Source organism: Microcaecilia unicolor, chromosome 4 (genome assembly GCF_901765095.1).
Source record: "Microcaecilia unicolor chromosome 4, aMicUni1.1, whole genome shotgun sequence".
Classification (NCBI taxonomy): Eukaryota; Metazoa; Chordata; class Amphibia; order Gymnophiona; family Siphonopidae; genus Microcaecilia; species Microcaecilia unicolor.
The window spans coordinates 189,575,755-189,586,025 of record NC_044034.1 but is presented as its reverse complement, the minus strand read 5'-3'; the positions used below and the strand labels follow the sequence as shown (position 1 = coordinate 189,586,025).

General features: G+C 51.1%; 1 protein-coding gene across 1 annotated transcript in view; it reads right to left on the bottom strand.

Moving 5' to 3' along the window:
* Positions 1-1,388: 1,388 nt before the first annotated feature.
* The window catches only part of NUCB2 (nucleobindin 2), a 243,995-nt gene continuing 235,112 nt past the window's right edge, over positions 1,389-10,271 (bottom strand). Inside the window, exons 12-13 of the transcript XR_003941930.1 lie at positions 2,448-3,274; positions 1,389-1,978 (exon numbers count right to left, since the gene is read on the bottom strand). The gene's annotated coding sequence lies outside the window, so the exon portion shown is untranslated. The remainder of the gene's footprint in view (positions 1,979-2,447; positions 3,275-10,271) is intronic.

Genomic DNA, 10,271 nt, shown 5'->3' with positions numbered 1-10,271 from the left:
TATTTAATAGCCTAACACCCTTTTCAATGAGCTTTCAGAGGCTAAAACCTCCTGCCTCAGGTCAGTATAATGCTGTTATGGTATCCTCTCCTGACCTAAGGAAGAAAGTATTGGTCTCTGAAACTTTATTAACACAGGTACCATATTACTTTATCCTAAATTAAAAATAATTTTCTTTACCTTTGTTGTATGGCCATTTACTTTTTCTCATTGTGTTCCTCCCAGTCTCTAGATTCTGCTTTCCTTCGTCTTTCTCTTGCCAGGGTTTCCTGTCCATTCGTCACCTATGGCTTTTCATCTTTTCCTCACCCTGATCTCCACATGCCCCTTCCTCTTATTCTCCAGTCTTTCCCCTACTCTGTCTCTCCCTCTTTCCATCCAGCAGCTCTCCTCTTTCTCTCCCCATCCTTCCAGTGTCTCCCCTCTTTCTTTTGCATCCAGCGTCTCCTTTTTCTCCCACCCTTCCATCCAGTGTCTTCCCTCTTTCTCTCCTTATCCTTCCACTCATCTACCCTCTCTCCTGATCCTTCCATCTAGTGTCTCTCTCCCCTCTCCTTCTATCCAGTGTCTATCTCTCTACCCTTTTCTGTTCAGTCTCCTCCCTCTCTCCACATTCTTCTAGTTTCTCCGCTTTTTCTCTGCATCCTTTCATCCATATCCCCTCTTTCTCTCCCTATTCTCCCATGTCCAGCAGCTCTCTCCCCACTAGTCCATTCTTCCTCTTCTTCCCTTGTGCAGCAGCTCTCCAGCCCCTTCCTCCTCTCCCTCCCATGTCCAGTAGCTCTCTCCCTTCCAGCCAGTCCCTTCCTCTCCCTCCATGTCCCAGCAGCTTTCTCCCTTCCCTCCAGTCCCTTCTTCCTCTCCCTCCCATGTCCCAGTAGCTCTCTCTCTTCCCTCCAGTCCCTTCTTCCTCTTCCTCCCATGTCCAGTAGCTCTCTCCCTTCCAACCAACCAGCACCTGTCCCTTCCCACTCTCCATTCAGTAACTGTCTCTTCCTCCTCCCCTTCTTTCTGACTCTTTTTTTCAGGATCCCATCCAGCCCCTCTCTTCCTCCTTCAACCAGCCGTGTCTCTACCCTTTCTCACTCTGACCCTCCATCCAGCTCCTGTCCCCTCTGCCATCTTCCCCTTCCTTCCAGCATCTGACCTCTTTCCCTTCCCCTCCCTCTGACACCCCACTGCTGCTAATGCTCCATCTTAAGCACCTCGCGTCTGCTGCTCTGTCTGCCCTGCTCTGCCTGCACTCAGCTGTAAGCGATTTGCTCGTCGGCCCTTCCATCACCGTGTCCCCCCCTCGCGGAAATAGGAAGTTACATCAGAGGGCGGGACACGGTGAAGGAAGGGCAAATGAGCAAATCGCTTTACAGCTGCAGCAGCGCAGAGCGGGTAGAGAGAGCAGCTAACGCGAGGCGCTTCACCGTCCGATTCGTCTTTTAAGGTTGGGTTCCGGGTGGTCTGCTCCTCGACGGAGCTGCGAAGCTGGCGGGGCGGATCGCCCCGCCTTGGTACGACGATGTTGGGGCGGGCCTGGAGGGAAAGTGGGTGGGCCTGGGCCCGTCCAGGCCCACCCGTGGCTACGCCCCTGGGCAGAAGGCTGGTAATGAGAGAAAGGAATAGTAATCCTTGTTTGCTGGCTGGAGTGTGGGCCCACAGCTTTCCCAAGAGCCCGGTAAGACAGTGGGGGAAGGGAGTTGTGCAGCTAGCTACTGTGTGTGTTGGAGTAGGGCTAAGAATGGTGGAAGCCCACCTTATGAGTGGGAATAGGGAGGTGTTTGGGACTGAAGCCTGGTTAATTGGCAGAAGGCCACCCAGTTCCTAGGTGAGTAAAAGAAAATGGGAGAGAAAGGGCTGAGGGCTAGAAAGTTAAGAGCCCTGACTGTGTAAAGTGAAATATTTGAATTATATGGAGAGTGGGTTGGGTGGAAATAAAAACAGCAGAAGTGAACAGTGAGGCTGCCTGTCTAATTAGCTTGTCCACCTCAGTGGCATAGCTACGTGGGGCCTGAGGGGGCCTGGGCCCCCGTAGATTCCAGCCTGGACCCCCCTCCCGGCAAAACCCGCCCAACTTCACTTTTGCTGGCGGGGGACCCCACTCCCCGCCAGCTGACGTCCTCTCCGTCCTGCTCCTGCTCTTGTTGCATGCATTGCTGATGTCCTGCACGTTGTACGTGCGACGTCAGACTCAGAGAACAGGACAACGTGCAGGGACGTCAGCAATGCATGCAACAAGAGCAGGAGCAGGACGGAGAGGACGTCGGCTGGCGGGGAGTGGGGTCCCCGCCAGCAAAAGTGAAGGTAGGCGGCGGCGGAGGAGGGTCGGAAAAGACATGGGGGGGGGGGCGGCAATGGCGGCGGGGGGGGGCGCCAGGGGGGGGCTAAAATGTGTCCCCTCCCGTCAGGCTTTGGACCCCCCCCCCTACGGAAGTCTGGCTACGCCCCTGGTCCACCTGGGAAGCCCTCAGCTGGGTGTTAGTTTGGAAGGAGGACAGAAGAAACCCTGTGTATGTGTGTAATGGCAAGATAAGCCAAGGTACTGTAATAGAATTGCTCTTATGTTAAAAGAAGTTGTTTTTATTTCCATTTAGTCCTCTTGTGGAAACATAAAGAGTGTTAATTGGCTTAAAAAATGTGACTGTCAGGTCTGTGAGAAACTTGGGTCCAGAATACAAAGGTCTTCAGCACCAGAGCCTCGCCCCTGCCATAAACTGTGGTCAGTAGGAGGGGGTTGGTGTTGCCTGAGGAGCACCATGGTCTGGATGCTGAAGGGTTCATCAGAAGAGATTGCCAACTCCTGGGTGCCTGGAGCAAGAGGAAGTACTGCCTACTACTGCCAGGTCATCTGTGCCTGAAGCCCTCCTTTTTCTGACTCCTAATACACATGAGTTTTAACATTGAACTCTCACTCAGATTTTTAAAGCTATCAGGTCATCCTCAAGTGAAGCACAGACTCTCAGGTCTCGAATCTAACCACTGAGTGTATCTAGGTTTAATACTGTCATATACTCCATGACATTACAGGCAGTAGAAGAAACAGAACCATGACTGTAAATTTTCTATGTTCAACCTTCCCACCCCTCCCCCCAATAAAATAAGAGAGATCTGGAATGGCAACAAGGCAGGAGGGAGGGAGGGAGGGAGGAGGGAGGGGGGTTAGGCGTGAGAGTGAATCTGCTCAGCTGCAGCCTCATGTGCTACCGGGTAAATGCCCTGGGGGCAAAGGGTTGGCTTCCTGCTGCTGGGTGGGCCTCTATGCTCCCTGCTGCTTGCTCCCCAGCTGAAAAACAAACAAACACCTCAAGTTCTGAAATAAGATACACTCTTGCCAAATTCCTCTCATGCTTTACTTCATTAACAATTAGAGCATTTTGTGGTAATTATGATAAAATATACACAGCCCACACTCAGATTTGCAGTTAACTGCTGCTGATCTCCTTTACTCTCTAGGTCTATACATAGTCTAGATGTTTTGCCAAAGCTCTGTGAAGCCACAATTACAGATAACAGCTACATAAGTACATAAGTGTTGCCATCCTGGGACGGACCAAATGTCCACCAAGCCCAGTATCCTGTTTCCAGCAGTAGCCAATCCAGGGTCCCAGCACCTGGCAAGATCCTAAAAGAGTTAAAACAGATTTTATGCTAAGTGAGACAATGAAGGCACATACCCCCTGATATTCAGCCGACGCAGCGATCAGCATTTTTTTAAAAATGCCGATCGGCACCAGCTAAAGTAGGACCCGATATTCAGTGGTCGGCCATTTCTGGGTGCCGGCACTGATATTGGGGATAATGTTTGGTGAATTGGGCATCGGCACTTATGCGTAAGAGTTATGCAGTCCAAACTGAAAATCGGGCCACGCCCAACTAACTTTTTTTTTGTTAAAACTCTAAAAGCCTCTGCCCCTCCCCCCGCCAAATGTCCTCTCTTTCCTTCCATCTTCCATCGACCCTCCCTCCCCCCAGAGGACCATACCCCCCCATGCCTGTATCCCTGGTGGTCCAGCGGGGGTCACGGGCAGGAAGCACAGCCCCCTTTGCTTCTGCCCCTTGCGGCGCCTCTCTAGAAATGGCTGCCGCGACTTCTATCCTGCTGTCCACAGAGCCTCAGCAACTGTTTTTTTCCAAGGACAATTGGGATAGAATGTCTTCACAAATGGGTTCCCTAACAACAAGTTACATTTAACAAAAATATTGCCAGTAGGCAGACAATGAAGGGAAATGGGACTTCATATACGCCTTTCTGTGGTATTTTGCAACTACTACTACTACTCAACATTTCTAGAGCGCTACTAGGGTTACGCAGCGCTGTACATTATAACAAAGAGAGACAGTCCCTGCTCAAAGAGCTTACAATCTAATAGACAAGTGAACGTCGGTCCGATCGGGCAGTCAAATTGGGGCAAGTCTGGATTCACTGAACGGTAAGGGTTAGGTGCCGAACGCAGCATTGAAGAGGTGGGCTTTAAGCAAAGACTTGAAGATGGGCAGGGAGGGGGCTTGGCGTACGGGTTCAGGAAGGTTGTTCCAAGCATAGGGTGAGGCGAGGCAGAATGAGCGGAAGCCTGGAGTTGGCGGTGGTGGAGAAGGGTATGAGAGGAGGGATTTATCCTGTGAACGGAGGTTACGGGCGGGAACGTAAGGGGAGATGAGGTAGAGAGGTAGTGAGGGGCAGCAGACTGAGTGCATTTGTAGGTAAGAAGGAGAAGCTTGAATTGAATGGGTATCTGATCGGAAGCCAGTGAAGTGACCTGAGGAGAGGGGTGATATGAGTATAATCGTTTCTGGCGGAATATGAGACGTGCAGCAGAGTTCTGAACAGACTGAAGGGGGGATAGATGGCTAAGTGGGAGGCGGTGAGGAGTAAGTTGCAGTAGTCCAGGCGAGAGGTAATGAGAGCGTGGACGAGAGTTCGGGTGGTGTGTTCAGAGAGGAAAGGGCGATTTTGCTGATGTTAAAGAGGAAGAAGCGACAGGTCTTGGCTATCTGCTGGATATGCGCAGAGAAGGAAAGAGAGGAGTCAAAGATGACTCCGAGTTGCGGGCAGATGAGACGGGGAGGAATGAGGGTGTTATCAACTGAGATAGAAAGTGGAGGAAGAGGAGAAGTGGGTTTTGGGTGGAAAGACCGATAAGCTCGGTCTTGGACATGTTCAGTTCAGGTGGCGGTTGGACATCCAGGCAGCAATGTCGGATAAGCAGGCCGATACCTTTGCCTGGGTCTCCGCGGTGATGTCTGGTGTGGAGAGATACAGTTGGGTGTCATCAGCATAGAGATGATACTGGAAACCATGAGATGAGATCATGGAGCCCAGGGAAGAGGTGTAGATTGAGAAGAGAAGGGGTCCAAGGACCGATCCCTGGGGAACACCAACAGATAAGGGAGGGGGTGGAGGAAGATCCATGAGAGTGACTTTGAAGGTGCGGTGGGAGAGATAGGAGGAGAACCAGGAGAGGACAGAGCCCTGGAACCCAACTACATTCAAAGCGGTTTACATATACACAGGTACTTATTTTGTACCTGTCCTGGGGCAATGGAGGGTTAAGTAACTTGCCCACAGTCACATGGAGCTGCAGTGGGAATCGAACACAGTTCCCCGGATCAAAGTCTGCTGCACTAACCACTAGGCTACTCCTCCACTCCATATTTTTTTGTTGGCAAAACAACTTTTCAGATTTTTTCTCCTTTTTTCCTGGAAACTTGGGAAATGAAGAAATGAAAGAAAAAAAAAAGGCCCCATAGAACCACATCTACTGTCTCACTGAAATCCATTTCCAAAAGATGAGATATGATTGTATGAACTTGAGTCCATGTCGCAGTTCTACAAACCTTGAGTGGACTTCTGCTGCTGCCTTAATTCTAAAAATTGTGAGCTTACTGACATGAGCTGGAGAAGATGGAAGTCTGCTAGCATTGGTTTGCCAACAGCATCCCAGGCTTACTGGGACAAAAGAAGCAAAAAAACTGGAAGAACTATCTAATCCACTCCAAATTGAAGGCTAAGGTTCTTCTGCAATTCAAAATGTGCAAGGCATTCACTTTGTGGGCAAATGAATTAGGGAAAAATTCTGGCTTTCCCCATGGCTATCTCAATAGCAGACTATGAAACTTTTCCTCCAGGAACTTGTTCAAACTTTTTTTAAACCCAGATACGCTAACTGCTGTTACCATATCCTCTGGCAACAAGTTCCAGAGCAAACACTTTGAATTTCAATGAAGCAAAGGTACTACCTGCAGCAGGTGCTCTCTGAGGACAGCAGGCTTTATATTCTCACAAATGGGTGATGCCAACCCGCACTGCCAGTCCGTGATTTATAAAAGTATAAATAGAGCTTGTGGGAGTGCAAGACACGCTCCACTGTGCATGTGCGAGTGCCTTCCCACCTGCCACAGAACACGGTCTCCTCAGTTTTAAACTACAGAAAAAATAAAGTAAAAATAACAAAGGAGACAACTCCAAGGGGAGTGGGAGGGATTGTGAGAATATAAACCCTGCTGTCTTTGGAAAACACCTGCTACAGGTAAATACCTTCGCTTTCCTCAGAGGACAAGCAGCTTATAGATTCTCACAAGTGGAGAATTCCTAGCATCCAGGCTCACCAAAAAAACAAACACTGGACAATTGGGACCTTGCAATCGCGAGGAAATAACACAGATTAACCTGAAACTATATACAATGAGAGTGAATGTGAGTGCAGCCTGGAATAGAATAAAACGGGCCTAGGAGGGTGGAGTTGGAGTCTAGACCCTAGACAGATTCTGCAAACACTGTCTGCCTGAACCGACTGTCGCGTTGGGTATCCTGCTCAAGGCAGTAGTGCAATGTGAATGTATGGACTGAAGATGACTGCAGACTTGCACATTTCTTCAATGGAGGCTGACCTCAAGTGGGCTAACCGATACAGCCATGGCTCTGCCATTGTAAGCCGTGAACCTGACCCACTAGGGCCAACTCAGCCTGCAGGGCGAGAGGAGCAGTCGCAGAGGGCCCCATGGCACTCCCTTCTGCCTCCCCGCCTCTGCTGCGATCGGACTCCTTGCCTCCCTCCTCTGAGCCACAGGGTGCCCTCCCGGCACATACCCTAGGCCACCTTAGTGGTATGTGGAGTCTTCGAGGCAAGAAAGATCCCCAGTCTTCCTGCCCGCTGCGACGCCTTGTGCTGCATCGTCTTTACAAATAGCTGCCGAGACTTCTGCTCAAATCTTGTGAGGCCGTCGTTGGGAAGTCTCGCAGCCATTTTAAAGAAGATGTGGCAGCAAGAGGATCAGCACCGGCAGCAAGCAGGAAAGACTTGGGATCTTTCCTGCCCTGAGACTCCACTAGACCACAAGGGTGGCTTCAGGTATGTGCCGGGAGGGCACCCTGCAGCTCGGGGGAGCGGGGCAGAGGTGTGGAATCGGTAGGTGGGTGGGTGTGGAAGATACTGTTAAAAAAAAAATCAAGGTATAGTATCTGTGTCGTTTGGAGAGGCTGGTTAAAAGAACAGGGAGAGGTCACGTGACGCCATGGTGCAGGGCTGACGCGGGTAAGCTAGGCTCCGCGCACATTCACCCCGAAAATCTGCTAATTTGGCGTGCCCAAGGCTCGAAATGATACTGCCTTATTTACATAAGGTGGGAGAACTGATTAGTGATTGAAGATCGGGCGGTGAGCAACAGAATGGCAGCGAAAACGGTGAGGAGAGAGCGAGACAAATCGAAACCGTCCGACAACAAGATGGCCGACCAGCGCGAACCTGGGGAGCTAGCGGTGGGATCCGCATGGCTGACAGAGATCACAGCCGAGGTAACAGCAGCGGTTGAGGCGGCGCTGGACAAGAAACTTCAGCAGTTGTTTGATCGGACGGAGGAGGCTCATGAGCGTATTGATTGGAGGCCTATTTAAGAGCTGGCCTGAGCCACCATCTTTGCTTCGGCTTCTATTGATTTAGAGGTTTGGTGCTCGTATCGTGTGCTTCACTACTACTCATCTGCTTTACCTGCTTTGACCTTTGGATCGTTCCTGACTACCCGCTGTGTTGCTGCCTGCCTTGACCTTTGGACCTTTCCTGACTACCCGCTGTGTTGCTGCCTGCCTTGACCTTTGGACTTGACTTGATTACCCGCTATGTTGCTGCCTGCCTTGACATTTGGACCATTCCTGACTACCCGCTGTGTTGCTGCCTACCTTGACCTTTGGACCGTACCTGATTACCCGCTGTGTTGCTGCCTTTGACCCTTGGACTGTACCTAATTTCCCACTGTAGTGCTGCCTGCCTTAATCTCTGAACTGTACCTGACTCCCGTCAAGTTACGCCCGCTCTTACCACTAGCCAGGTCAGTGGCTGCCCAACCCCGTCCAGATTACGAAGTCCTGGTGGCCACCTGCACCTGGGAGCTCAACTCCTGGGGAACAGTGGTTGCTTCCTAGGTGAAGCTAGGGGTTGTCCGGCTGCCTGACCGAGTGCGGCGCTGCTTTTCATCCACCGTGCTCAGTCATGGCACAAGGGCTCACTACCCAGTCTTAACATGTGCCTACATCAAAAGAAAAAAGATGGCATGTGGGAACTTGCTCCTTTTGCTTTGTGGAATGCAGTGGTATATTATAAAAATGCACGTGCTTTTTAAAATTATTATTATTATTACTTTTTCACAGAGAAGGTATTGATTAATGAGGGAAGGGTTTCCTTCATGCAGAACTGTCCAGATTCATTCTAAATGCACTCCCTAGTTAGGGTGGGAATATGTCCCTCCCCGAGCAAGCACTTGCGTCCCGCTTTGCTGCAACATCCAGCCTGTAATGCCAGACAAAGGAGAACTTAGAAGCCCAAGTAGCCGCACTACAGAACTCCTGAAGAGAGAGTGCTCCTGTTTCGGCCCATGAAGAGGAAATCGCCCTCGTGGAATGCACTTTAAATGCGTCAGGCGGAGACCGCCCTGTCAGCAGATACGCAGAAAAAATGATTTCCTTGAGCCAACGGGCTATAGTGGCCTTAGACGCCGGAGACCCTCTTCAAGGACCTGACAACAGGACAAAAAGGTGATCAGAGGTCCTGAAGTCATTTAACATTTGGATACTGCAAGAGAGCCCTGCGAACATCCAGAAGATGTAAGTGCCCAAAAGATTCCGGAAACTCCTCCCTAGTAAAGGAGGGCAGATAAATGGGTTGGTTTAGGTGAAACGCTGAAACCACCTTAGGCAGGAAGGAAGGCACAGTACGTACTGTAACTCTGGACTCCGAGAATTGCAGAAAAGAGTCTCGACAGGACAGAGCCTAGAGCTCAGACACACGTCTCGCCGAGGTTATGGCCACCAAAAAGACTTGTCTTTAGAGTCACACCCTTCTCTGAAGTTCGCCTCAGCGGCTCGAAGGGCAAACACTGGAGAGCCTTCAACACCAGCCCCAGGTTCCAAGCCAGAGACGGCAGCTGCACTGGCGGGCGGAGCCGGAGTGCCCCTCTGAGAAATTGGGCAACGTCCAGATGAGCGGCCAGGGAAAGGCCAGAGACCTTTTTGTAAACTATCCTGCAAAAACTCCAGTATCGGTGAGACTGTAGCCCTCGTGGGTGTGAAACACACCACACCTCAAACTGGCGCCAGATCCGAGCATAAGCAACGGAAGTGGACCGCTCGCGGGCCTACAAGAGAGTGGAGATGACTTTGTTAGAATAGCCTTTATCTCTCAATTGCGCCCTCTCAAGAGCCATGCCGTAAGACCAAAGCGGCAGGGATCCTCCATGGTCACCGGGCCCTGCATCAACAGGTTCGGTACCAGAGGCAAAGGAAGAGGGGCCTCCACCAGCATCCGCCGGAGGTCCACGTACCACAGCCGCCTAGGCCAATCCGGGGCAATGAGAATCACCACTCCTTGATGTAGCCGAACTCGCAGGAGGACTCACCCTATCAAGGGCCAAGGAGGCCCGAAGGCCAGGGTTGAGCCAAAGCATCCAACCCTGCCGAGCGAGGATCTCTCCGTCTGCTGAAAAAGCACGGGACTTTGGCATTTGCGCTTGACACCATTAGACCACTACGGGCATTCCCCATTTGTCACAGATCTGAAGAAACACTTCGTCTGCCAGTTCCCACTCTGCTGAGCCGATTTGATGCCTGCTTAGAAAATCGGCTTGCACGTTTCTCTGACCTGCTATGTGAGCTGCTGACAGAAGCTGCAGGTGTAGCTCACCCCAGTGGCAAATATAAGCGGCCTCCGCGGCCAGTGCTCTGCACTGAGTGCCGCCCTGTCGATTTATGTAGGCCACAGCTGTCGTATTGTCCAACAGAACTCTGACAGCCA